Source organism: Panthera onca, chromosome D2 (genome assembly GCF_046562875.1).
Source record: "Panthera onca isolate mPanOnc1 chromosome D2, mPanOnc1 haplotype 2, whole genome shotgun sequence".
NCBI lineage: Eukaryota > Metazoa > Chordata > Mammalia > Carnivora > Felidae > Panthera > Panthera onca.
Genome location: NC_138349.1, coordinates 82,034,010 through 82,060,588, shown reverse-complemented (window position 1 = coordinate 82,060,588; position 26,579 = coordinate 82,034,010). Strand labels below are relative to the sequence as shown.

Genomic DNA, 26,579 nt, shown 5'->3' with positions numbered 1-26,579 from the left:
GCCAGGAGGGCCACATGCAAACCAGCCCTTGGAAGGAGAAACCATAAATCTGGGGAAGCAGCACCGTGACAAAGGCTACCAGTGCAAGGAGACAGCACCTGGTGGACTGAGCCCCTCTGGAGCCAGGGCACCAAGCCATCAACCTTTACGTCTTCCCAAGAGCAGCGCTCACAATTCCCTGGAAATGCGCCAACATCTTCAGGCCACGAGCGTTCCCCACCCCCCCCCCCCCCCACCGCCCCTGCAACGGCTCTGGAACCAGTTCAGTCCCATCCTAACCCCTTATGTACTTAAATCTTAAGTAGGAAAGAACGCATGGCCAGCACAAAGGAAAGCAATTGGTCTACTCAGTCTGCGTTCCAAAGCCTCAGCTAACACACTGTCATTGGCACAAACTGGCTCCGAGAGGGAACAACACCGTGATGTTAGTAGTTACACCAAGCTAGGCTCTGCCTGCCGCTGAAATTCACTGAGCCTAACTGGAAAACCCCACAGCAAATCATTCTGGTCAGGATTCTGAGAATGAGTTCTGGGGACACTTAAGAGTCGTTAAAACCAAAGTCACGAAACAATAAACAGCACGTTGGCTGACAAGTATGTTCTCCAAAAAGAGAAAGGAGTTTTTTCCTTCATTTGGAGCAAGAAAGAAAAGCAGCACGTATGGACCCCTATCATGACAGCACCCCAAAACCTTGCTGGACCGTGCAGGACGTCCACAGGGGCCAGTCACTTGCTGTCCCTCCCCCAGGGCTGTGACAGGAGTGGGGAAGAGGTGCTCGGGACCAGGCAATCCCTCATCAAGCCCATGGGGTGCCTTCCTTTAAGTTCACAACCTAAAGTATCTAAAGGAAGGCCTAGAAGATAAGGGTGACACCAAAACTTTGGTGAATGAAGGAAGCTCTTGAAAATCCCTACAAAGTCCCAGGGTTTTTATCAGTGATCTAGGACTTAGGATACAAAGGCACGGGAGGTGCCTGGGTGGCTCAGTCAGTTAAGCATCCAACCTCAGCTCAGTCATGATCTCACAGTTTATGAGTTTGAGCCCCACGTCGGGCTCTGTGCTAACAGCTCGGAGCCTGGAGTCTGCTTCAGATTCTGTGTCTCCCTCTCTCTCTCCCTCTCAGAAATAAATAAACATTATAAAAAAAAAAAAAAAAAAAAAGGCACCCTGCAGATGATACTATGTTTAGAGAAGAGACTATCCGAAACTGTTCACAGAGTACTTTTTATATAAAGCAAACAACGTCAGAGACGACACAGGACAGCTGATTAAGGAGCTAAGGAGTAAAGCGGAAATAACAGCTATAAATCCGTGCGGTGAGACTGTTCTGGGTTATCCTACCCGACAAGGCTAAGAACGTCACACACTCTTCACAGGAAACTAAGTTTATGACAGGACAGAGTTTGGAAACAGACCCTGGATTGCAAGTGGGTGTTCGTTACGTGTTCCTTACCCCCAGCTACTCACCCCCAGCCACTGGGCCCCATCGCTGAGAAAGATCACTCAGTTTTATTTCATTTCGATTCACTCATTTTGACAGAAGAGAAAAACAATGGAATGTGATAATGTCAGGACAATAATCATGCCTTCAAATATTTTTCTTAAAGGTGGCTTTTCTGGCGGTGTGGGAGTTTGTAAGTGAATGCATTAATAATTAAACACTTTTCCACCAAACATTTTAGAAGAAAAAGATTCTGCAAATGAGCTATTTCTTATGTAATTTTTGCTTCCACTATGGTTTCGTTCCTAAATCAATACAGGGAGCAATAAATATATACAGTCAAAACAAAGACAGCCAACACATCTCTGCAGGTGATATAAATAAATTATCAAAGGAATGGCCCAAGATTAAAAACCCCTGCATAAAAAGAGAAAAGACTTCTCCATATCAAAAAAGCTTTCTTCATTTTACTAAAGGATTTCTTAAGAAGTCCCTTTAAATTCATGAACTTTCCTTGTCAACCTAAATTAATTTATTGTACAAAAACTATCGTTAAGGGGCGCCTCGGTGGCTCAGTCAGTTGAGCGTCCCACTCTTGACTGCAGCTCCAGATCGTGATCCCAGGGTCATGGGATCGAGCCCCGTGTTGGGCTCCGTGCGGAGCGTGGAGCCTGCTGGAGATCTTTCTCTTTCTCTCTCTCCCTTTCTCTTTCTCTCCCCTTCTCTGTCTCTCTCCTCTGCTAAATAAATAATAAATAGAAACAATAAAACATAAACAAAAATTAAAATATCGTGGATACTATTTTCAGAAATGCATTCACTGCATGAAAAATACAACAGAGAAGAACAGGAAAACTCTGAGAAAAGTCTGTGCAATCAAATTTTGAGCAAAAAATAAATAGTGAATGCTTTGTTTAAATAATTTAAAAGCCTAAAAATATTTATGACGTGGGTCGCAAACCATTTTCCACCTTCGAAACTATTTCCACCAATGCTGATTCAGAGTAAACACGACAGTATTTTACAAACAAACAGCCATTTCTTTGTGACTCAATGTGAAGATCCGTTATGTGAACATGTTTTATAAAATTAAAATTCCTAATCAGTTATTCAAAAAAACAAACAAAGCTGTAACAAAGATTAATTCCTCTAAGCCCTTGAAATAACAATTTTAAAATGTATGACCGTCATATGGTCTTACATAAAAGTCTATGGCTGACAAAACAGGCTATTAATGCAGCTGGCACGCTCACCATATCACATTTCTGCTTCTTTTCGTGGCAAATATTTAAAGCACACGACTAATTTTCAAGATTTCCAAATACAGAGCTGTACCGGGCAATTGTTATCCCTGCTCTGGTCATCACCACTTGAGCTTTCTACCAATTTAAATCAACTTTGATTCCACTCAACATTTGCTTAGCACCATAACACACGTGTAAAAAATTATTCATTGGCTTAAGTCATGCCAGATACATTGGCGATTCCGGGACACTGTTATCGAACGTGGGCAAGGCAGACCGAGGCCACACACGGGAGGTCAGTAACCCAGAGAGCAGGTCCCTTTCAGCAAAACTAACCTAAGATGGGATTCTCAAAAAGAGAAAATGACAGTTCACAACAGAGTGTGTGGTCCACGCAGGGTCGGGAGCACATGTTACATTTCTCTGTCAGATGGTGATGCTTCTTGCTGCCACACCTCTGTTTCAGGGAACTCCCAGAGTAGAGAGCCGACTGGATTTTCAAATCATAAAACTGACTCTGCAAGTCTACATACTGTGCATATAAAACCATAACATTTGGGGCGCCTGGCTGGCTCAGTCGGTGGAGCGTCCGACTTCGGCTCAGGTCATGATCTCGCAGTTTGTGAGTTTGAGCTCCGTGTCAGGCTCTGTGCTGACAGCTCGGAGCCTGGAGCCCGATTCAGATTCTGTGTCTCTCCATCTCTCGGCCCCTCCCCTGCTCACGCTCTGTGTCTCTCTGTCTCTCAATAATAAATAAACGTTAAAAAAAAAAAAAAACTGTAACATTCACAATTTCTTCTTGACTGGTTTCTTGTTTATATCACCAGCACAGTCTACTACTTCCAACTATTTTCACTTACGAATAATATTCTGAATTAGAATCGAATGAAGTGTTAACACTGAGTAAACAGACCAAGGTACATCAGAGGCTCTCAGGACGCCAGCACGTGGACCCTTGGCAGACGGCACATAACAAAAATATAACAAATAACGCCCCCTTCTATTGGAGGAGTTACTCAGGAATCACAGCTCACTCAGAAGGGTAAAATTAGGGGGGCCTGGGTGGCTTAGTCGGTTAAGCGTCCAAGTCTTGGTTTCGGCTCAGGTTCACGAGTTTTGAGCCCTGCATCAGGCTCTGCACTGACACTGCAGAGAAGTCTGCTTGGGATTCTCTCTCTCCCTGTCTCTCTCTCTGCCCCTCCCGCACTCGCTCTCTTTCTCTCTCAAAATAAATAAACTTTTTTAAAAAAGGTAAAATCATATTACCTAGTAAAACATTAGACAATTAACCAACTCAATGAACAAAAATGAATCTTCATTTCAATAAGTAATGTCTCAGAGACATCAAGGTCTATGCAACTCAGAAGCATATTACAAGGTATTACTTTCCACCTCACTGCTGACCTAATCCAACAGCGTATGGCAGACCCTCTAAAGGAGAAACTGGGATTATACCTCAATTTTTAATAATTCTTTGAGCTCTGCCCTAAATGTCTTTCCACTTTATCTATTAGAAGCACTTACTAAAACCAAAGCAACAAAAACAGATCTTTCCTTTCCACAGAATGACACAACAGATACCTTAAACTACCCCCCTCACCGAGACAAAAATAACTAAAGAAGAAGAAAATACAACATCTTCTTAAATGCACCGGTGAGATGACAGTCAAGTAAGAGACAGTAAAAGTGGGGAATCTGGGAAATGGGAAAGTACCAAGACAAGAACCTCAGTCACCCTGACCCTCCATTCTAATCACTACATGGAACAGGGGAGGAGACAGACCCCAGGACAGCTCAGGGGGAGTTGAACAGATTCCTGCATCACACTGGGCCTCACAGAACTATGCCCTCAGGATACAGGTCACTTCCTTTTTTTTTTTTTTTTTCAATTCTTTTTACGTCTATTTATTTTTGAGAGAGAGAAAGAGACAGAGTATGAGCAGGGGAGGGGCAGGGAGAGAGGGAGACACAGAATCCTAAGCAGGCTCCAGGCTCCAGGCTCCGAGCTGTTAGCACAGAGCCCGATGTGGGGCTCGAACCCGTGAACCGCAAGATCATGACCTGAGCTGAAGTCGGATGCTTAACCGACTGAGCCACCAGGAGTCCCACGGGTGACTTCTTTTGAAAGCGAGTACATTTGGGGACAGGGGTGAGGTGAGGTGGAAAATCCCACTTGAGAATTCATAACCAACAAGTAGTACTCTGTAGTTTTGAGTTCCAAATTCAAAAAAACGTCGAGCAGGGAATGTAATTGACAGTGTCTACGGGTACCCGGCAGAAACAAGTATAAATACTTGGATCTAGGTCTTAAAGAACTTGCACAGATAAAACTTCCAATGAACATGAGCTCACAGTCAATAGGGCACAAGCACACAAGGAAGTAAGTCACCATGAGTGAGTGCCAATGGACACAGGCAAATGAATCCCATCTGAAAAGACTTCATATACTGGAAATTCAAATACTGGAAGCCGACATAAAATAAACATATTTAATATATCTCAATAAATAAGAGAAGTTTGAAAAGAGTATAATTTTCTTTAAAAAATATTACCAAGTTGGGGGCACCTGGGTGACTCAGTCGGTTAAGCGTCCGACTTCGGCTCAGGTCATGATCTCATGGTTCATGACTTCAAGCCCCGCATCAGGCTCTGTGCTGACAGCTCAGAGCCTGGAGCCTGCTTCGGATTCTGTGTCTCCCTCTCTCTCTGCCCCCCCTCTCCTCCACTCATGCTCTGTCTTTCTGTCTTTCTTTCTCTCTCTCTCTCAAAAAATAAACAGTAAAAAAAAATTTTTAATAAAAAAATATTACCAAGTTAACTTACGAGAGGACCAAAAATAACAGTTAAAAAGAAAAAAATAAAACACATATATTTACTGAGCACCTATGTTACTAGACGCACCTTTCTCTAGGCTCTGGAGATAAAGCAGTGAGATAGAAAAAAACTAAAAAAATAAAATAAAATAAAATTTGAAAGTATAAAAATCCCTTTCTTACAAAAAGCAATCTGAACAGATTAAAAATAAACTGGGGGAAAAAACTGGTGAAACAAAAGACAAAAATGCCAAGAAACAGTCCAGAAATGGACACACAAGGACAAAGATAACAAGAATACAAAAAAGGGACACAGACCAGGAAGTGAGATTGTGTAATGTGTCTCGTGGAATTTCTTGGAAAAAATGAGGAGGAGGCATTATTCTGATAAATAATGGTAAAATTCTCCTAACTTCAATCTTCAGATTCAGAAAAATCTAAAAAAATCATAATCAGGAAAAGGAAAGGAAAGAGAACTCCCCACTTGGACGTAAGCAAACCAAGACTACCAAAGACAAAACAGAATCTTTAAAGTGGCCCGAAAGAGAGAGAGCTGATCCATTTGAATTGGACGTAGAACAGCACATGGGAGTCAAGCAGGCACAAAATGAAACGAATGAGTCTCACAGAGCAGCTTGAGCGAAGGCACAAAGGGGGCAGAACATCTGGGTGGAACCAAAGGTCTGCATTAGGCAAGAGCAGGAATGAGGCTGGAAATATGGACTGGAGCCAGATCATTGAGGGCCTCCAATGCCAAGCCAGTGAATCTGGCTTTTATCACAAAACAAGGGGACAGTCATCCCTAAAGGCTCTAAAGATGGGAACAGAATTATGAATGCAGCATCAGAAAAACTAAACTGTCAGCTGGACCAGAGGCAGAGACACCCAGGGGAAGGCCATTTAAGAAGACCAGCCTACAGGAACAAGGACCTTAGGAGAGTGGGGACAAGCTGATGAAAAGAGACAAAATAAGGCAGGCAAGGAGAGGGACACTGCAAAGGAAACAAATCAGTGAGATTCAGTGACCCATTGAACACGGGCAGCAAGAAGCTGCTTAAAGAGAGAATCAGTCCAACTCTCTATCTTCCCCCTTGTGAGCAGATTACACTTCTTCCCGGGATGGATCTGAAATTTCTTTTTATATGTTATGGGCCAGCAACTAAGCATTTTAGTTCTAGTTCCACAAACTACTTTAACAACCAAGTTACCTCAGTTTCCACCACTGAATGCTGGCCCCTTGAGAAACAGCTTAGTTCCCACAAAAAAACACAGAGGGATCTCATGTCCTCTCAGGATTACTGAAGACAGTTGGTGAATATAAAAATACGGGTAGTACAAGAAGTAAATAGCCAACAAGTCACAAGTTGTACATTTTAGATCCAATTCACAACAGTCTATCCTACACCAAAATTCTGTTACCCTATTTTATTTTCCTCACAGCACTTATCCGTGTCAGAAATAGTCTTGTTTATCTATCTCTGTATCACTTGTCTCCCTGAATCACCCTGACCCGCTCCCACTAGATTATACACTCCACGAGAAAAGGGATCTTGTCTGCACTACTCACCACTGTAGGCTTGTACCCGGAAGTGTGTGATACAAAGCTTAACAGCTTAACAGCTTAACAGCTATTGGATGGATGGATGGATGGATGGATGGATGGAGGGTGAGTGGGTGGGTAGATGGATGGATGGCTATGGTGGGTTGGTGGGTGGGTGGGTGGGTGGATGGATGGATGGATGGATGGAGGGTGGGTGGGTGGGTAGATAATGGATAGCTATGGTGGGTAGGTGGATGGGTGGATGGGTGGATGGATGGATGGATGGATGATGGGTAGGTGGATGGATGGATGGCTATGGTGGGTGGGTAGATGGATGGATGGATGATGGGTGGGTGGATGGATGGATGGATATACGCAGGGCTGTAGTTCTGCACAAGTCCGGGGGTACCACTCATTCACATGTAGTGGCTTGTACAGTACACAGAAAATAAAGCCCTACATCATGGCAGGAAATAGCCCAGAAGCTGTGGTAGTAAGTATGTAGATAGCTCAGGCCCTATTTGACTCTAATGCATCCTGTTACATTTGCAAATTGGGCATAACTTACCCCTTTTTTGATAGAGATAAGCAAGAATTTTCTCTCCAGTTTCCACAAAACTAATCTCATCATTTGAATAACCAAATACGTATTCAGGTGAAGATCTTCACATATGGACATTCCTGCCTCAACCATCCTGTAATCAGTTAATATTTTTAACCATTGGCTAAGGATTCTGAGCGCCAACTGTGAATTAGACACCGTAAATTCCTTAGGTCCTCATTGTCCCCTGGTTACAAAAGTCTTTAGGGAAGTTCCTGACTTAGTCAAGTTGAGCTGTGGCCCAAACGCAGCTAAAGTTACTGATTCAGGAGTGGTCAGTTCTGGGACTCATCGATATCAATCTTCAATTTAGGACAGCCCACCCAAATGTTTTAAAAGAATCTAGAAAGAGTCATGAAGATTTCACAAACTGTCAGCCTCAATGTCATGCACCACATCACTGACGGCAAGGACATCTTCCTACTGTTCACATCGACCCTCCCAGAGAAAGCAGTCTCCTACACCCCTAAGAAGTTACAATTACCACGATCTGCTGAACCCATCGCTAAAGATTCATTCTACTGCCAGTGCTTGTAAGACTACTACCCCTTCATCTCTGCTGACCTTAGAACTTCCTCTGAAACACGTCTACAGAAACCACTAGCTCGGTCTATGGGAATTCCCACTGGAGGGATTATGTTAAGTACCAAACCCAAGAAGCACAGTGTCACTACAAGAGAAACGTGAACACCGATTCACTATGCGAACATTGATTTTCCTTCTATTTTTCAACCTCTCATAAGTTCTATAGGCCACAGTGACCCTCAGTCTTTATTTCCTTGAGCAGCAGAATCCTTTCTTTAAACAAAACCTTGTGGAGGTTCAGGTATGAAACATACGGAAGCCGAGCTGTTGGTTGATGGGACAATCAGGAGGTCGAAGGCCCTGTCCTCCCGCAGCCCTACCCCAGCCCCCAGGCACACTGGAATCCCAAGGGCAGTGAGAAACCATGTCTGGAGAGCACTGGCCTGGTTGAGATGATGATGGCGATGGTGATAATCTCGGAACGAGGTCTATACGAGAACCATAAGGAACAGTACATTACGGTCCCCGCTTCCCAGAAGCCTGCTCCTAGCAGAGTACTTCCATTACACAGTCACCCATCCCAGCTGGAGGACTCCCGTTCCCCACAGAACACAGAACTCCGGTTCACAAGCCACGCCAGGACCGCACTGTGAATGTCTCTCCAGGAAACTGGAAAAGCAGCATCACTGAGGATGCCTGCGGCTTCCTCAGGTCAGTGCAGCTGTCTGCCCTAGGGTGTAACCTATGTGAAAGAGCCAAAAACAGAGGGGGCACGTGCTCAATTAGTGCACGAAGCATCAAATAAAGTAAGCAACTGGTAGGGCGAGATATCTGCAAATCAGAAGTTGAACAGTTTCGTGTAAGTACGGAAAAACCAGTTACTTGTCAAAGGTGGGTCACCTCAGTGCACGAAAAAAGCAGGCTGCAAAGCGTCCGGGTCAGAAGAGAATTCCCAGTGTTCCCTTCATGCATGGCATTTGTACTGGGAAATCTACAAGTCGTGTTCATTGCACAATGTGGCAGCAGAAGTCATCTGGGTCTTCTCATCCCTGAGTCTTTTTTTTTTTTTAATGTTTATTTATTTTTGAGAGAAAAGAGAGACAGAGCTTGAGAGGGGGGCAGGACAGAGAGAAAGAGGAAGACACAGAATCCGAAGCAGGCCCCAGGCTCCGAGCAGTCAGCACAGAGCCCGATGTGGGGCTCGAACCCACGAACTGCGAGATCATGACCCTCAGCTGAAGCTGGACGCTCAACCGACTGAGCCACCCAGGCGCTCCTCATCCCCTAGACTTAACCATCATTAGTTATTTTATAGGACGCAGGAAACCTTTTGGCAATTATGTTTATTTTAATACTCTCCCATCACCGTGGCCTGATTTGGAGAGGTACTAACTGAACTGAAAAAGGATTAGGTCTATCAAGTAACAGGATGGGATCACTTCTGGTATTACCCACACAGAATACTTTTCAGCCCCTTTTTAGCATGTTGCAAAAGAAAATTTTAAACCATGGGGAAAACACTGAAGCCATAAATAAAAATGGATCCAGAACACTATCGTTCTAATTCTGTTCTTTTTAATAAATCTACTCACTCCTAGGGCTAAAATCTGGAAGCATCGAAATATTATCTCTTGGTGCCTACCTCTGCGCGGTGGTTTGTATTTTGTTATTTGAGCTTATCGATGTAGTACCAGGGGAAAAATACATTTAGAAACAAAAAGGAATTTCACTTATAGTGACACTGACACCGCATCCCTGAAATTTCGAGGTGTGCATATTTTGTAGGTTTTGAGATTCCTATAAAACGTGGCCCTTACCTGTGTGCTTGTGTGGCCCAAGTACTTCGGAAGCAGCTGCGCAGGGGAGTGGAACCGGTTGCCACCGCAGCGCAGAAGGCCTGTAGGAAACACGTGCGGCTGGAGCACGTGTGACACATGCGCCCAGTTCTCAAGGGCCGGGCGGTCCCGGAAAACCACATGACCCAGTCTCACCAGGGACGCACCAGCCCCATCTAGAAGGCTTCCCCACTGTGGCGATGAGGCTTATTTAACTGTTTGTTAGAAGACTGCCTTTGATGCAAAGCATAAAGAAGTTCCTGGACGCAGCCTCAGTCTAAACGTCACCGTTGTGTGTAATCAGCCAGGATGGGTAATTGTCAAAATCAGTCTGTGAAATCAGACCTGTATGGAGTTGGGAGTAAGGGCTCCCCCAGTCTCTGATGGGAGGGGCGGGTAGGTTTCACAAGGTCACTGCCTGGGCTGGTTCGCCTCTCAAAGAAGGTAGACCACACCCACCTCCCAGCCACCTCCCAGGCTTTTAGTGAAGATTTTAAGTATGGGTCGGGGGCGCCTGGGTGGCTCAGTCGGTGAAGTGTCAGCTCAGGTCACGGTCTCACGGTTCATGGGTTCAAGCCCTGCATCGGGTTCCAACACAGTGTGGAGCCCGCCTGGGATTCTCTCTCTCTCTGCCCCTTCCCCGCTCACATGCACGCACTCTCTCTCAAAATAAATAAAAAAAATAAAATAAAATAAAACATTTCTGGGTCTATACAGCATCTACTAATCAAATTAAAAATATTTCAGAAGCCCAAATACACAGATTTTCAAATCATGTAGCCCACGATTGAAAAAACAACAACAACAAAAAAAACCACGTAGATTCCATTTATTCTTAAACAGACTCAAACTTAAGACTCCCATCCTTCAGGACAACGTCCCAGCTGTACACGCTGATGTGACCACTCGGCCAACACTGAGCACCTGAACAGACGGTCTACACTTTAAAGGATGTGGGTTGCAGACCAGCCTCTGTGAACCAAGCCAGGACTTCTGGCAGAACAGCATCTCTCTCCTGTGTCATCTGCCCTAACTGCGTACCGGAAGGGTCCAGGTGACGGTGACACGATGCCACAGACACGACAGGGCTGCGTCAGAACGATGAAGTCCACTCCCACCTCCTCTACTGGCCTCACGGTCAACTCTGAACTGACCTGTGAAGGCGTGAGAGCCTATGTTTCAAAAGGGGCATGTTTAATAATGTCTCATACCAGGAATACATCCTCATTAAAATTATGAAACAGTAACCGTTGAAAAACGCTAAACTTCACTCTGCTCCTTACATGTCGCAAACATAGCTATAAACCAAGTAAGCGTGCCATGCGTTGGGAACAAGTAGCAAACGATGGTGGACAAAGGAGAGCGGACGATTTCCACAAGCATCAGGCTATTGGTCAAATCCTGCCTCAAGAAGGGGGATGGCATGGTACACTGTCTCCGCGTCGTGGAGTAGCAGACGGACAGACAGACAGACCTACTGCCAAATGCGGTTTCTGCCAGGTATGCGGTGGGAAACAGCCGGCCAGTTACTGAACCACTTGGAATCTCGGTATCCTCATCTGGAAAATGGGACTTGCTTAATATTCCCAGGACAGTGTGAGGACCAGAGATGTAGAATACCTGGCCTAGGCACGTCTGCTGTGTTCTACATTTGGTAGATCAAAAGAAAACCCAGGGTTGCTGGGGTGGCTCAGCCGGCGGAGCATTCGCCTCTCGATCTTGGCTCAGGTCACCGTCTCACAGTTTGTGAGATCGAGCCCCACGGCGGGCTTTGCGCTGACAGTACCCAAAATAAAAACAAAATGTTTCCACTACAGAAAATAAAAACAAAAACAAAGATCCTTGAAGGATCAACGTGACACATGACGTGGCTTGGGCTATTCCACAATAAAAGAGCGAGTGCGTCAAAAGCCACACAGCCACTGAAGGTCACAGGATATGAAATAATGGGTGACCCTGACCTTGACTATAAACATTACTGAAGAGATAAGAATTAAAGGCAACAAGCAAGGAAATAAGGTAACCACTTAACAACATAACTGTGGGGGAGGAGGGTGTCAAGGCAGGTCAAAGTTCATGACCAACAGGGCATCAGTCAACTTGATGCAGCCACTACCCAATCAGATACAGCCTTGATGTCCCTTCAGGGTAAGAGTAAAGCCAGTAAGTAAGAGCTGGTCCAAAGGACACTGAGCTTTGAAACTGGCTTCCGTGTTCCCACAATAAAAGGCAGGGAGGTCTCTGGCCAGAAATGTGTTATCACTTGCATCTGCCCGGAGTTGCATGTTGCCCTTATGGTCTTTCTTGTCCTTCGGGCAACAGGAAGGGCCCCAGTCAGAGCTGCTCAAGGAGGAGATCAGAGCAACATCCCCCTACTCAGTCAAGTTGCATTTGAGGCCAGAAGCTGAGTGAGGCCCTGTCCTAAGAACAGCCTCCCTTCCAGAGACCAAGCACAGGAGGCCAGACCCCAACTCTGGCTGTGACGTACCTCCAACTGCTGCTGTTCTGTAGCTACTGACAGGCTCCTTTGCAGTTACTCTCAGGTAGGCTTCCTCGGGCAGGGCCTTGTCTCTTCTTTCAGAACTCGCCCAACCGGACGCTTTCGTGCAACCCCCAAAATCTCAGTGATGTACCTAGAATCAAGGAGCAACTTAAGCTTAACCACTTTGAAAATGGAACCATAAGACTCTCGAGCTGAAAGACACCTTACAAATCCAGTCTACGTCACTATCAGTAAAAACATTAAAGTATTAGATCGGAAACAAAAAATTCACAACTGACCTTCCCTAAACTCCTACCCTCTTCTTTCTCTTTTTTTAGAGTTTTTTGTGCGTGCCATGAGCATATATAATATTAAACCCCATCTTTTGTTTTTTTTAGTTTATTTATTTGGGGGAGAGGGGCAGGGAGAGAGGGAGAGAGTGGATCCCAAGCAGGCTCTGTGCTGTCAGTGCAGAGCCTGATGTGGGGCTCGAACTCACGAACCACGAGATCATGACCTGAGCCGAAATCAAGAGTCAGACGCTTAACCAACTGAGCCACTCGGGCGCCACACTCCCCCCATCCCCCATCTTTTCTTAATTGAAAACTAAACTCTGCAACTCTTTAGGTCATACACGCATCTCTCCTTTTATATATTTATCTACATTTTTAATTGTCAACAAATAACTGATTTTCACAAATTAACTGCAGCAGCTTCGGGATGAAAACAAAGGGTAACTACTAAGTTACCCTCTTTACCGGTAGATTAAAAGGGGGCTCATTGCTCTGAGGCGAAAACATGACTCTCCTAAATGCCCCCTCTTCTGGTTACACATGTGTAGCGGGGCTTTTGCATAACCAGGAAGCTGGAGATGTTTTGCATCTGACAAAGGACAAAGAGCATTCTTCATTGGGTCCCTCATTTACAGTCATTTGCACTTCCCCATGAAAGGATGTGCAATCCAATGGCAGCTAGCAACACGGCATCTTATTGTGATCGTATTTAATTTAATCAGTGGCATTCTATTTTTTTCTCTCTAGAACAATCTATTAAAAGTGGGTCCTCGACCCTTTGCAGGATCACATGAGCCCTGCATCACTGACCAGCTAATGAAAGCGAAGCCTATTCTAATACCAAATTTTCAAAAAGACCTTAAACCTTTTGAAGCCCATCCCTGGACCCAAAGATAAAAATCCTAGGACCATGCAGCAAGCAGGGTAGCTGAAATCTTGAACTTCTCAACAGAATTAACTATGTGAGCAAACAGTTGCTGGAACAAAAGAAACCACTCTTAACAGCCCTGAGAACCTACTCACAGCAGGCGGTGCCCAGTCTAACCTCTCTTTATCCCGTCACGAAATAGTAAGAAATAGTGCTACACCTGTACATAACCAAATGCGGATGGCTGCTGGGTTGCTTAAGTTCCGGTGTTTTTCACTTTATCGTGGTGCCAAAGCAATACATGTTCAGTAGAAACCATACTTTGAATTCTGCCCTCTGCCTGGTCTAGTGATGTGCGGTAGAATGCTCTCTCGGGTGCCAAGGTGGCATCGAGCCTCAGCGCCCAGGCAGCCATGAGCTGCGAGGGGAACTTACAACCATTCTGTACCCACACAACCCTTCTGCTGTTCATTTTCAGTTCGACACTGAATAACTTACATGAGTTATTCAACACGTTCTTATAAAATAGGCTTTGTGCTAGAGGATTCTTCCCAGTTGTAGGCACACACGAGTGTTTTAAATAAGCACATTCAAGGCGGGCTGGACGAAGCTATGTTCAGTATGTTAGGCGTATCAAATGCATATTCGACTTAACGATATTTTCAACTTACAATGGGTTTACCGTGATGTAACCCCCCCTGTAAGTCAAGGAACGTGCATACGGTCACAAAGAAAGGTGCTGTCACAAACTAACTAGAAAAACAAATAAAAATTAGGCTTGCCATTACCTCGGCTTACAGGTGTTCAATGGATGCATCCGAGTAAAATACATTTACATTAAAGAACACCGTCTCCTGATCATACCAACATACGGTGTAAACACCTAAAAATAAATCAAGGATTTTCGCCTCATAAGAAAACTATACCTCAGGAAATGGTATCATCTTACATTCGAGACCTCACGTTATGAACAAAAATCTGTTTATTCTGAATTTAAAAACGTTTGGGAAGATTACTTCAATTAATGCTAGCCTTAGACATTTTAACAAAAAGGAAACAAAGGAGAGTAGATTGAACCTTTTTTTTTTCTTTTTTTTGGAGGTATAACCTAACAATAGCATTTATGAGATAACATTTTTTAAAAGTCTTTTAAATATCATTTTAAAAGTCAATCTGGATTTGGGGAGTGATAGATGGCCAAGGGAATAGGGCCGTTGATCTCTGCTTCCCACTAAATCCCCATTAAAATTACAGTAACGAGAGAAAAAAAGAGAAAAATCCCGAAGGACAACGAGAACAGAAAAGAATATTGGAGCAGACAAGAGATGTGACTGCTGAGCAGAGCGGATAAGGAAGCTCACTGCCCGGGCAGGAAACAAAAGCCGGCTGACCGCTCCCGAGAGGCTCAGGAACGAGGGCGGTGGCTCCTGGGCAGGAGAGGGGAAGGGGTTAAAATGAGGGGCAGGGGAGAAGTCTGCATCAGGAGTAGTTAGACCCTTACTGGACACCATGCGTATGGATTCAAGGCCTACACGTAAGACCCGACACAATAAAACTCCTAGAAGAAAGCACCGGGGGGACGCTTCAGGACACTGGATTTGGCAATGATTAACTGTGTGGGACACCAAAAAGTGCAGGCAACAAAAGCAAAAATAGACAAATGGGACAACGTGAAACCTAAAAACGCTGCCTGGCAAAGGAAACAATCAGTAAAAAGGCAGCCAATGAAAAGGAAGAAAATATTTTCAAACTACGTATACCATAATGGGGTTAGTACACAGAGTATATTAAGAATTCCTACAAGTTAACCCCCAAAACAAATAACCCAATTAAAAAAAAAACAAACGGGCCAAGAACTTGAACAGACGTTTCTCCTGAAAAGATACAGAGACGGTGAACAAGAGTATAAAAGGATGCTCGGCATCGCTCAGCATCAGGGAAATGAAAATCAACACCCCCTGAGCTACCATCACACAGATGGCTGTCAGAATGGCTAAATCAACAACACGAGAAACAACAGGTGTTGGCGAGGATGGGCAGAGAAAGGAACCCTGTGCACTGTTGGTGGGAGTGCAAACCGGCGCAGCCACTGTGGAAAGAGTACGGGAGTTCCTCAAAAAATTAAAAACACAACTACCGTATGATCCAGGAATCGCACTACTGGGTATTTGCCCCCCAAATACAAAAACACTAGGTGGAAAGGATACGTGCACTGCTATGTTTACAGCAGCATTATTTACAAGAGCCAAACTATGGAAGCAGCCCAAGTGTCCACTGACGGATGAATGGATAAAGAAGATATGGGGTGTGTGTGTGTGTGTGTGTGTGTGTGTGTGTGTGCGCGCTGGAATATTATTTAGCCGTGAAAAAGAATGCAATCTTGCCATTTGCAACAACACGGATGGATCTGGAGAGTATAATGCTAAGTGAAACGGTCAGAGAAAGACAAATACCATATGATTTCACTCATATGTAGAATTTAAGAAACTAAACAAGTGAACAAAGAAAAAGAGACGAACAAACACACTCTTCATTAACTACAGAGAACACACTGATGGTCACCAGAGGGGAGGTGGGTGGGGATGGGGGAAACAGGCAAAGGGGAGTAAGAGGGCACTTATCACGATGAGCACTGAGTAACGTACAGAACTGTTGACTCACCACATTGTACACCTGAAACTAATATAACGCTGTGTGCTGTGTTGAATTACAAATGGAAAAAAAATTTTTAATGAAAAATAAAATAATTTTTTAAAAAAGGTATTTGCACACCCACGTTCACCACAGCACTATTCACAACAGCCAAGAGGTGGAGGCCACCTAAATGTCCATCAGCAGATGAATGGATAAAGACAAAGTGTGACTTGGGGCGCCTGGGTGGCGCAGTCGGTTAAGCGGCCGACTTCAGCCAGGTCACGATCTCGCGGTCCGTGAGTTCGAGCCCCGCGTCAGGCTCTGGGCTGATGGCTCGGAGCCTGGAGCCTGTTTCCGATTCTGTGTCTCCCTCTCTCTCTGCCCCTCCCCCGTTCATGCTCTGTCTCTCTCTGTCCCAAAAATGAATGAAGAATGTTGAAAAAAAAAAAAAAAAATTTTTTTTAAAATAAAAAAAAAGACAAAGTGTGACAGACATAAAATGCTATATTATTCAGTCTTAAAAAAATGAAGCAATCCTGTCACAGGTTATAACAGGAAAGGAATTGAGGACATCATGCTAAGTAAGATAAGCCTGTCACTCAAAGACAAATACTGGAAGGTTCCACCCACATGAGGCATCTGGAGCCGTCAGACTCTTAGAAATAGGGAGAGGACGAGTGGCTGCCTGAGGCCTGGGCAGGGAGAAAAGGGGAACTGTACCGATGGGTACAAGGTTTCAGTTTTGTAAGATGAAAAAGTTCTAGAGGGCTGTTGCATAACAACGTCAATGTAGTTAACACTGTTGTACCGTGTCCTTAAAAATGGTTAATATAGCAAACTTGTGTTTTTTACCATAATGAAAAAAGTGGGGGGAGATAATCCTGGATGATCTAGGTGGGTCCAATGTAATCATAAGGGTGCTAAAATGTGACAGAGGGAGGCAGAAGAGGTCAGAGTAATGCAGTACAAGGTGTATTTGACCTGCTACTGCTCCTGTAAAGAGGCCCCCACCTGGAAGGGGGCCTCCAGAAGCGAGAAAACGCTCAGGAGCACATTCCCCTCTGGAGCCGCCAGGAAGGCCTGTAGACACCTTAACTGAGGCCCAGTGAGACCCATCAGACTTCTCACCTACAGAACTAAAAGGTAAAATAAATTTTGTTTTAAGCAAGGAAGCAAGCAAGAGGGAGGGAGGGAGGGAGGAAGGAAGGAAGGAAGGAAGGAAAGAAAGAAGAGGGGGGTAATTAGAACCCCAGATCTTTTCCCCAAACCGTTCCTAGTCCCATAAAACAGGAACAGCATTCTATTTTTTAAAATAAAATATTCAGAGACCAATAAAAATCAAGTGTGGAATCACAAACATGCTGGCAGAAATTAAAAGTCCAATAACCCTAAGAAAATCTCTCAGAAAGTAGAACAAAAACACAAAGAGACAGGAAATAGTTCAGAAAAAAAAAAAAGGAAAAAAGAAAAGAAAAACATAATAAAATAAGAGAATCAAACCACAGGGCCCAAATATCTAACTAAAAGGAAAAAAAAAAAAAAAAAGAGTAGAAAGGAAATTATCCAAGAAATAGTACAAGAAAATTGTCCAAACTGAAGGAAATGAGCCTCAGGGTTAAAAGGACCACTGACATCAAAAGATCCTACGACCTTCGTCCCAGTTGGAAATTTCAGAGTTTGGGGGATAGAGAAAAGAGTCAAACGTTTTCCAGAGAAATAAAACTGTTCACGCACAGCCAGCTGGGAAGCAGAACAGCCCGAGACGTTTCAACATAAATATCACAAAGCTCAGTCACAGGCAAATACAGTCATAATCAAGTAAACGTTAAATATTTATTTATCCACACACTGTAACGAGACGGGAGCCACAAAACGGAGACGGGAAGAGCAGGCGTGCACCGAGGGTAAAGGGTTACACACGAGAGCTAAATCCTCAGCGGGATATCCATCTGTAGAAGTCTAAAATTTTAAAAGAAATCAATAAATGGCACTTCAAGCATACGATGTGTTGTTTAGAAATAGCAAACGAGAGGGGCGCCTGGGTGGCTCAGTCGGTTAAGCAGCCGGCTACGGCTGAGGTCATGATCTCGCGGTCCGTGAGTTCGAGCCCCACATCGGGCTCTGTGCTGACAGCTCGGAGCCTGGAGCCTGCTTCAGATTCTGTGTCTCCCTCTCTCTGACCCTCCCCTGTTCATGTTCTGTCTCTCCCTGTCTCAAAAATAAATAAAACGTTAAAAAAAAAATTAAAAAAAAATAGCAAACGAGAGAATAAGGAGTAAAGGAGTTGAACAGGGGCAAAGGATAATGACAGTCTAAGAACAAGAGGGGTGGCTGTTACGATTATTATTCTAATTGTAAACAATGTGCATGTAATTACGTCAAGATAAATAAAACGAATGAACGAGTAGATGCAAGGAAGAAAGAAGGAAAGTGTATTTAACAGAGCGAACCTACAAACTGTTACATAGTGGAGACCTCCGATGTTCATCGACACAGAAAAAACGGAACCAGCAACTGTCCTAACATTGGGCAAACAGTTACTTACAGCTTGGAGTAAACCTTCCAATTACAGCATCACACACAGGGATTCCAAATACACTGCACTGCAGACCAATAAACGGTGGCCTGTTCTGGAGGCTTCAAAAATGTGACTTATGACAGAGACAGTGACAACAGATGTGTATGGAAAGAGTTGGAAGAAAGTTACTCTGAGGTAGGAAAAAAAACATTAGTTCTACTGCTGTTTGATGTAAATACACAATTACTAAATATACACGTGTAACGAAATTAATTAAATGGTATAAATATGCGTTTGACTATTACCTCTATACACCCAAAACATTCCTTCTATGTCAGGTTGGCCACAAAAATAGTTTTTTGAGTTCTTCTCGGTGGGAAAACATGGGAAATATAAACCAAGCAGAAAAGGTACACAAAGAAATTAAAAATCCATTTACCTGAACCATGTTGGTATTTTTCTGCATCAGTCTTCCTTCCAATCTAGGAGAAAATAAGAAGCGAATTAAAATGCATCCTTTGCGTACTAAACTGCTTAGAAGAAAAACCGCCTCAAATCCAGGGTAACTACTGCTCACTTCTTGTTCTCTATCCATAGCACAACTCGTTCTTCCCCACTTCCCAGCTAATTTCTGGCTGTCACAGAATACAGAGTGAACTTCATTAGGCAAAGCCTGATAGAAGGAAGCACATAAACCCCAAAGCTAATGCAAGTCTGTACCCCAAGCACACCCAATGGTACAGCTGGAGTCGAAAAATCAGACACTTTTTATAAACTGTCTCTTCTCTCGTCAGGCAGATAATTGCTCATTGGTGATACGGAGAAGGATAAACACACAAAAAAGAACAGTGTTCAAACTAGGAGAATTACGACTATAGAGTAAAAGGGTGGCAACGCGTTTAAATGTTCGTCTTCACTAAGTGCGACCACCAGCAGGCTGAGCGGACCGTGTGTACAGGTCGTGTACAAACCAACTGTGCGCGAACGAATAGCTGATAAGTAGCCTTCCACCCACATACCCTTAAAGCCTCAGACTCGCTTCCTCATTTCATTTCATTGAAGACTTTCTCCACTAAAAATGAAGTATCACCCTTCCAATTCATACGTGAGTTAGGTACCTGCAGAAAGAGGGAAAAGTTACCTTTGTAAGAAACTAACATTTGCATCAAGACGATGCATGCATGCAGAAAAGCACAGAAATCCTGAGGTGCTCACTTAATTCACCTAAAGCAAACACACGTGCGGCCACCACTCTCAAGGTCGCCGCGGCCCTGACTTCAAATACCACGTTAGTTTCACCTGTGGGACAAAGGACTCTTCTCCAGGCATCTGTCTGGGAATCCACGAATCCCCGTACCTGGACCAAAATAAAATGCTTTAGGAAGAGAGACAAGTAGTCACTGACTACAAGGAGATATTCTCTCAGAAAGATGGGGACGGGTCTAAGGATGCTGTTCTGGCTGCCTGGATGGTTGTCTGAGGTCAACGTCCAGCCCCCCAGAGACTGTAGGGCAGAGAAGTTGTTTTATGATATAAATAGAAAGGGAAGGGCCTTCCCATTTGTCCAAGACAAATGTCCTGCTGGGGGTGACATGAGGAAAAGGGGCGGGGAGGGGGAGAGTTCGGACCTCCTTTTCTTTCAATGTTTAATTATTTTTGAGAGAGATACAGAGAGCGAGCGGAGGAGCGGCAGAGAGAGAGAGGGAGACACAGAATCCAAAGCAGGCTCCAGGCTCCGAGCTGTCAGCACAGAGCCTGAGGCGGGGCTTGAACTCACGCACTGTGAGATCATGACCTGAGCCAGAATCGGACGCTTTACCAACTGAGCCACCCAGGCGCCCTGGGACCTCCTTTTATAGCTGCAAAGACACCTATAAAAATACAGGTAACAGCTTCTAGTTTGTGCCAGAAGCTAGACTAAGGTACTGATGCAGATCTCATTTGATCTTCCAATTGCTATGAAGCCTGCAGACAGAGGAGGGCACCGGGTCTCAGGGCGGGTAAGTGTGATACCCCAAGCTACACGCTTAGGTGAAGCCAGACTCTTCCTCTTTACGGCTTCTGTGGAGGGCCAGAGACACCAAAAACCAAAAGGAAAATGTTCCCAGAAAAGAGGCCGTTCTAACTAGATACGGAATACATTGGGAGGCCCCTGCTCATGAATCACTTAAAGGAAAAGAATCGAGTAACTCGGGGTCCCCAGAAGTCTTCTGAAGTACCAGAAGGCTGAATAGTTCCGTCACTCGCAAAGGAGGCCCACTTATCTTTCTGTACCTCAAAGGAGACGTTTCGAAAGAAACCCGTACACTTCACGAGGGGTAATGTTCTGTCGTGTTAATTTCTTTCATGCGCTGCGGGCTTTTCCCACTGCAGCAGGGGAATCGAAAGAACATGATGTCCGTCAGAAAAAGTCATAGATGCAGAGGCAAATTGCCACGAGACAATTATCGAGGATACAATGATAACGCCGCCTTCAAATGACATGCCCTACCTGCATGAATATTTAATTCGATCATAAGTGCTTTCAAAAAGCAGGGAACACGGCTCAAAACCACAACTGCCTGTTCTGCTACTTGAAGAGGGAGAGGAAATAAAATATCCAAAAAGACTGGATAGAAGACTATACGTGAGGGACTCACCAAAAGGCATGTCATTAAAAAAGCCTTCCTGCATCCTCACTGGTAAATGCAAAATAACGTCAAGGACAGTAACTACGACTGTCAGACGTGACGTGCAAATTAATTTGATGCCTGTACATTTAATCTAATGAGAACCCTGCAAAGGGGGGAGGCTTGAGGATCCCCGGCGGATCAGAGGCAGACACTGGGCCCAGAGCGATTGTGTAACTTGTCCAAGGTTGCAAACCCGTCCAAGGTCACGCGGTGAGGAAGTAGGAAAAGGTTCCCGCCAAGACTACGGGACACCAAAGACACAGGATGGGCCTGGCTCTGTGATGAAAGCGCCCAACCTGTGATTTTTGGATTTTCCATTCCAAAATCATTTCACGATCCTTTCACAAGTTCCCGGTTTCAAATTGCTTTTGATTCGCCCTGAGTAAAGGGTATTGGCATGCCTTCCTCCTGGTAGATGGGCTAATGTGTTGATGGCGAGTGGCTTGAGGACAGAAACAAAAATAGATCTGGATGGACTCTTTTTAGAGAGGAGAGAATGGTGAAAGCGGCTGAGAGCTCTCTGGGGACCGGCGGACATGGGATCTGGCACAGGGAGTACTCAGCAAACGCTGAAGGTCTGATTCCACAACAGACACCTGCTGGTTAGAAACTAAGGGGGGAGTTCCTTCTGGGACTTGTGTCCCAGGGAAGTGTGCTCACCTTGCACAGTCAAGCATCCAGGGGAAGAAATTATCCAAATTACACGGATAAGGCTGTGGTGGCTCTACACGTTCAGTTGAGACCGAGTACGGTAAGACAGGAACCTTCGCAGACATTAGCCCGGTGGCATACAGACAGATAACGGGAGGAGAGAGGACAGAAGGAGGTATCCTTCCCTTATGCGCAGTAATTCTGTGCAGCAACGCTCAGCCTGCTAAGGGTTTAGTGTTTACTATCACTGACTTCCTCTCGAGAAAAACCGCAGTGGAGCTGGGGGCTCGAAGGGTACAAAGGAACGAGCGTTAAGAGGCAAGGCTGAGAAAGGAAAAGATTCAAGTTCGTGAAACCCAGCAAGGCATGAACGCCCACTTTACAGGTTTGTATTTGAAGAGCCAATCCTTCCAGAGTTTACCATTTCCTCCTCGATCGGGGGGCGGGGGGGGCAGCCTGACAGATTGCGAGGGGGAGGCGGCCCCATAGGACAACAGTGCTGAGATCGGCTGCCGCTGTCCCCCATGGACGCAAGACACAGACACCACAGCGGGCACGCTTGGCTGTGGGCAACTCGGTCCGAAACTCTGTAATTACATACAATTCAGTTTTTTCTTCTAGGAGGGGAAGATGATGCGTGATTAGACACGAATGATATGGAGAGACCATAAGACCACCAGATTAACTTAGTTATATTTTTCCGTTTTTATTACATTTTTCTATGAAAATTACACTTCATTAGAATAGTAAGAACCACTGAAATTTTTCTCATTCTCACTCACGAACAACAAACGCACATGAGACCTTAGTTTGAGACTACAAAACCGGAAGTACAGAGTTAGTACCTTCTTCCTAGCATCTAAGTCTCAACAAACACAGTTTAATTGAACAGTTTCTTTCTGTCCTCTGCTTGGAGAACAGCCTTTGCGGTCTCTCATGGGGGAGGGATTCAAGGGCGGGTTGCCGGGCCCCAGGCACCGCGTCAAGTTCACGGTGACCAGACGGTGCAACGTGCCCCTGCGGACACCACAGGCGTCCTTCTGCTGGCGGCTGGCACCACCCTCTTCGCCAGAGAGAACAACGCAGGATTACACCCCGGGAAAGCCTTCATCTGCCCCTCGCTGCACAGCATCCCCACCGTTTCCAGATTTAAAGACTTCGCGCCAAGGGCAAACTGAACGCCTACTCCCAGCCCCTCGTCCTCCACCCCTGCTTCAACATGCAGGACATCATGAGTCTCTTGGAAAGTCCCAGCTCTTTCTCTGAGCTGCTCACCGGGGTGTAAAAGAAAACACAAACTATAAAAAAAAAAAAATCACCCATTCACTACCCTGCCTCTCAGAAGGCTTTGCTCATCCCTCTCTTCTAGAAGGTGCATTTAAATAGAGGAATTTGGAGGAACAGGTTCATCTGGAAGGAAAGGACAGGTTTACACACTGCAGCCCACTAAAATGTGGGCGAGGAAGGAGAGCATTTGGGGGGGGGGGGTGCAAACATTTTCAGAGAAATACAAGGTACTAGTCATTCCCAAAGGTGATAAAGAGTGAAAGCAACTGTACTCTGTGCAGTGAACGGTGACCACCTAGAGGCTAATCCCCGAAGACCTGAGTGTGACCTCATGCCCGCCACCGCCCCTCTCCCCTTCCCCAAAGAGGTGGCCAGTGCCTCCCGCAGAAGAAGGAGGAAAGAAAAGGTACTTCGTCCCTTCATTCAGCAAGCGCTTACTGCCCGGGACCACACGGATGTGCGAGCGGCTTCCCGGAAGGAGCTCGCAGTCCAGCCAGAAGGAAAACCCAAACCAGTACTGACATTCGTGGGTGGTCAGCGAGACCAAGGAAGTAAATAACATCAACGAACCCAAGCGCTTCCCCACCGCGGGCCAGGCGCCTTTCCTGGACATTTTATGGATCTCCTTTTAATCCCGGAAACCAGCCGTCCGCCTGGCCAATGTCTTGTCCTTTTTTACCAATGGGAACGAGGGCAGAAGGGACCCAGAAAAGGGTCCTGCAAACAAAAGTATCTCTTTATTCTAATTGAATCTTCAGATACCCTGGCCCCCTCCCCAAATATAAAATCTATCCCTATTTTCCCTTTAGAAGGCTGCCCAGAAGAGTGTCGGGCACCTACAACTTGTGCCGGGACATTCACAATTGGAAGAACCTTCTATCATCGCGGGTCCTGTTATCCACGGCCCTGCCCGCAGTGCCCGCCCTGCTTTACCTGAGCGGGGTCTGGTTGTTACTAAAACTCTATCCACGTTTGTGCCAATATAACCTTCCTCAGATGTTCTTAATTGCAGCTCCCTAGGGTGCCTGGGTGGCTCAGTCGGTTGAGTGTCTTTGGCTCAGGTCATGATCTCACGGTTCCTGAGTTCAAGCCCCATGTCGGGCTCTCTGCTGACAGCTGGGAGCCTGGAGCCTGCTTTGGGTTTTGTGTCTCCCTCTCTCTCTCTGTCCTTCCCCTGCTCACACACTCTCTCTCTCTCTCTCTCAAAAATAAGTAAACATTGGGGCGCCTGGGTGGCGCAGTCGGTTAAGCGTCCGACTTCAGCCAGGTCACGATCTCGCGGTCCGTGAGTTCGAGCCCCGCGTCAGGCTCTGGGCTGATGGCTCGGAGCCTGGAGCTTGTTTCAGATTCTGTGTCTCCCTCTCTCTCTGCCCCTCCCCCGTTCGTGCTCTGTCTCTCTCTGTCCCAAAAATAAATAAAAAACGTTGAAAAAAAAAAATTAAAAAAAAAAAAATAAGTAAACATTTAAAAAAATAAGGTGTCCTTGGGTAGCTCATTCGGTTAAATGTCTGACTTCAGCTCAGGTCATGATGTCACGGTTCGTGGGTTCGAGCCCCGCGTCGGGCTCTGTGCCGACAGCTCGGAGCCTGGAGCCTGCTTCGGATTCTGGGTCCCCCTCTCGCTGCCCCTCCCTCGGTTGTACGCTCTGTGTGTGTGTGTGTCAAATATAAACATTAAAAATAATAATGCTAATAGTTACGGCTCCTTGCAGGCAAGAGCCACACTTTCTCCGTGCGCCTCCCGCTCTCGGTACCCAGGGCAGACTTGGGTGATCGATCATCCACAAGATCCCACCATGTCTTCCCCTACCCATTCCATCAAATCAGACTCGTCCGATCAGTTCGCCCACCTCTCCTCTCCACACTTAGTCATCGTTTTCAAAACTGGAGTCTTACCCACCGTCAGAAGCTTTATTCGTCGTGAGCTGTGTGATCCTGTGGGTCTCTAAGGTCCTTCCCTCCCCGGCTGCCCTCACCGTCCATCATGCCCATCGCCCGGCTTCGAAAGAACGACGGAAATAAACGTGTTTACAATAAGAGAGGAATTTTCCACGTGGCCTTTTACTTACCAAAAACATTTTCTCAAAATACCACATGCGCACCCAATAAATTCTGGATTGAGACTTACTTTCACCTCACGCTGTGTTATAATTTACCTTTCATTAAAGCCATCTTTACACAGTCTTATGTCACTACCAAAATATGGTTTAATTACAGGAGGATCAAAAGCTATAACCCTTTATTATTTTTTTTTAATGTTTATTTATTTTGAGAGGGAGCGATCTCATGGGAGAGGGACAAGAGAGAGAGAGAGAGAGAGGGAGAATCCCAAGCAGGCTCCATGCTGTCAATGCAGAGCCAGACTCGGGGGCTCAATCCCACAAACCATGAAGAGTCTGACACTCAACAGACTGAGCCACCCAGGAGCCCAGAAGCTGTAATCCTTTCTTACAACCGAAGGGATGTCTCATCTACTGTAGTCCCAAGTAGCATCCGTTTGAAACACTATCTCCCCAACCAGTCAGAAGGTCTCCTAAGCTTCGGTTACGTCATACTGAGATAGGGAAACCAGAGGGCCCCCTAAAAATCCGCTTTCTGCTCCTTCCCCTGCTTACATTCCTGCCAGGATCGGCACCCCGACGTCACACACGCTGCACGGTGCAAACAGTGCATGTCCTCCCTGTAAGGGACACGGAGTCAATGACTGCTCTACAATAGATAACGTCCCAGGAAGGACCAGGAGAGAAGCCATCCCAGGGCAATTCCAGACCACGGAGCTGGACGTCCGTCCCCACGCGGGGACCCTGGCTCCGAGGAGTAACACGCGGGCCCTCGCCTTTGTTCTGACCAGTTCCTGAATGCCACACCCCAAACAAAGACGAGACCCCTGCTCCTTCCTGAGTCTCCCAGGGGCTCCGTCTATACCGTCAGTAAACCCCTCTCACTCCCTCCAGGCTCCAGGATGATTTCCGTCCTCATCCTGCACATCACGGATCCCCCGGGGCTGGTCCTCCAGGACGCTCTGGGTCCTCGGAAGGCCCCCCAGCATCCGCATCCCAAACACAGGGCACGCACGCCAGCAGCCCCATAGATGTTCCTTAAAAACTAATCCAAATGCCTTGCCTTTTGAACCCTGTTTCCTTTTAGATATTGCGAAGAATAAATATTTAGTGAA

General features: G+C 45.6%; 1 protein-coding gene across 1 annotated transcript in view; it reads right to left on the bottom strand.

Annotated features, from left to right (window-relative positions):
- SGMS1 (sphingomyelin synthase 1) overlaps nucleotides 1–26,579 on the bottom strand; it is a 283,588-nt gene that overhangs the window by 130,398 nt on the left and 126,611 nt on the right. The window contains exons 2-3 of the mRNA XM_060643002.3: nucleotides 19,235–19,277; nucleotides 12,489–12,633 (exon numbers count right to left, since the gene is read on the bottom strand). The gene's annotated coding sequence lies outside the window, so the exon portion shown is untranslated. The remainder of the gene's footprint in view (nucleotides 1–12,488; nucleotides 12,634–19,234; nucleotides 19,278–26,579) is intronic.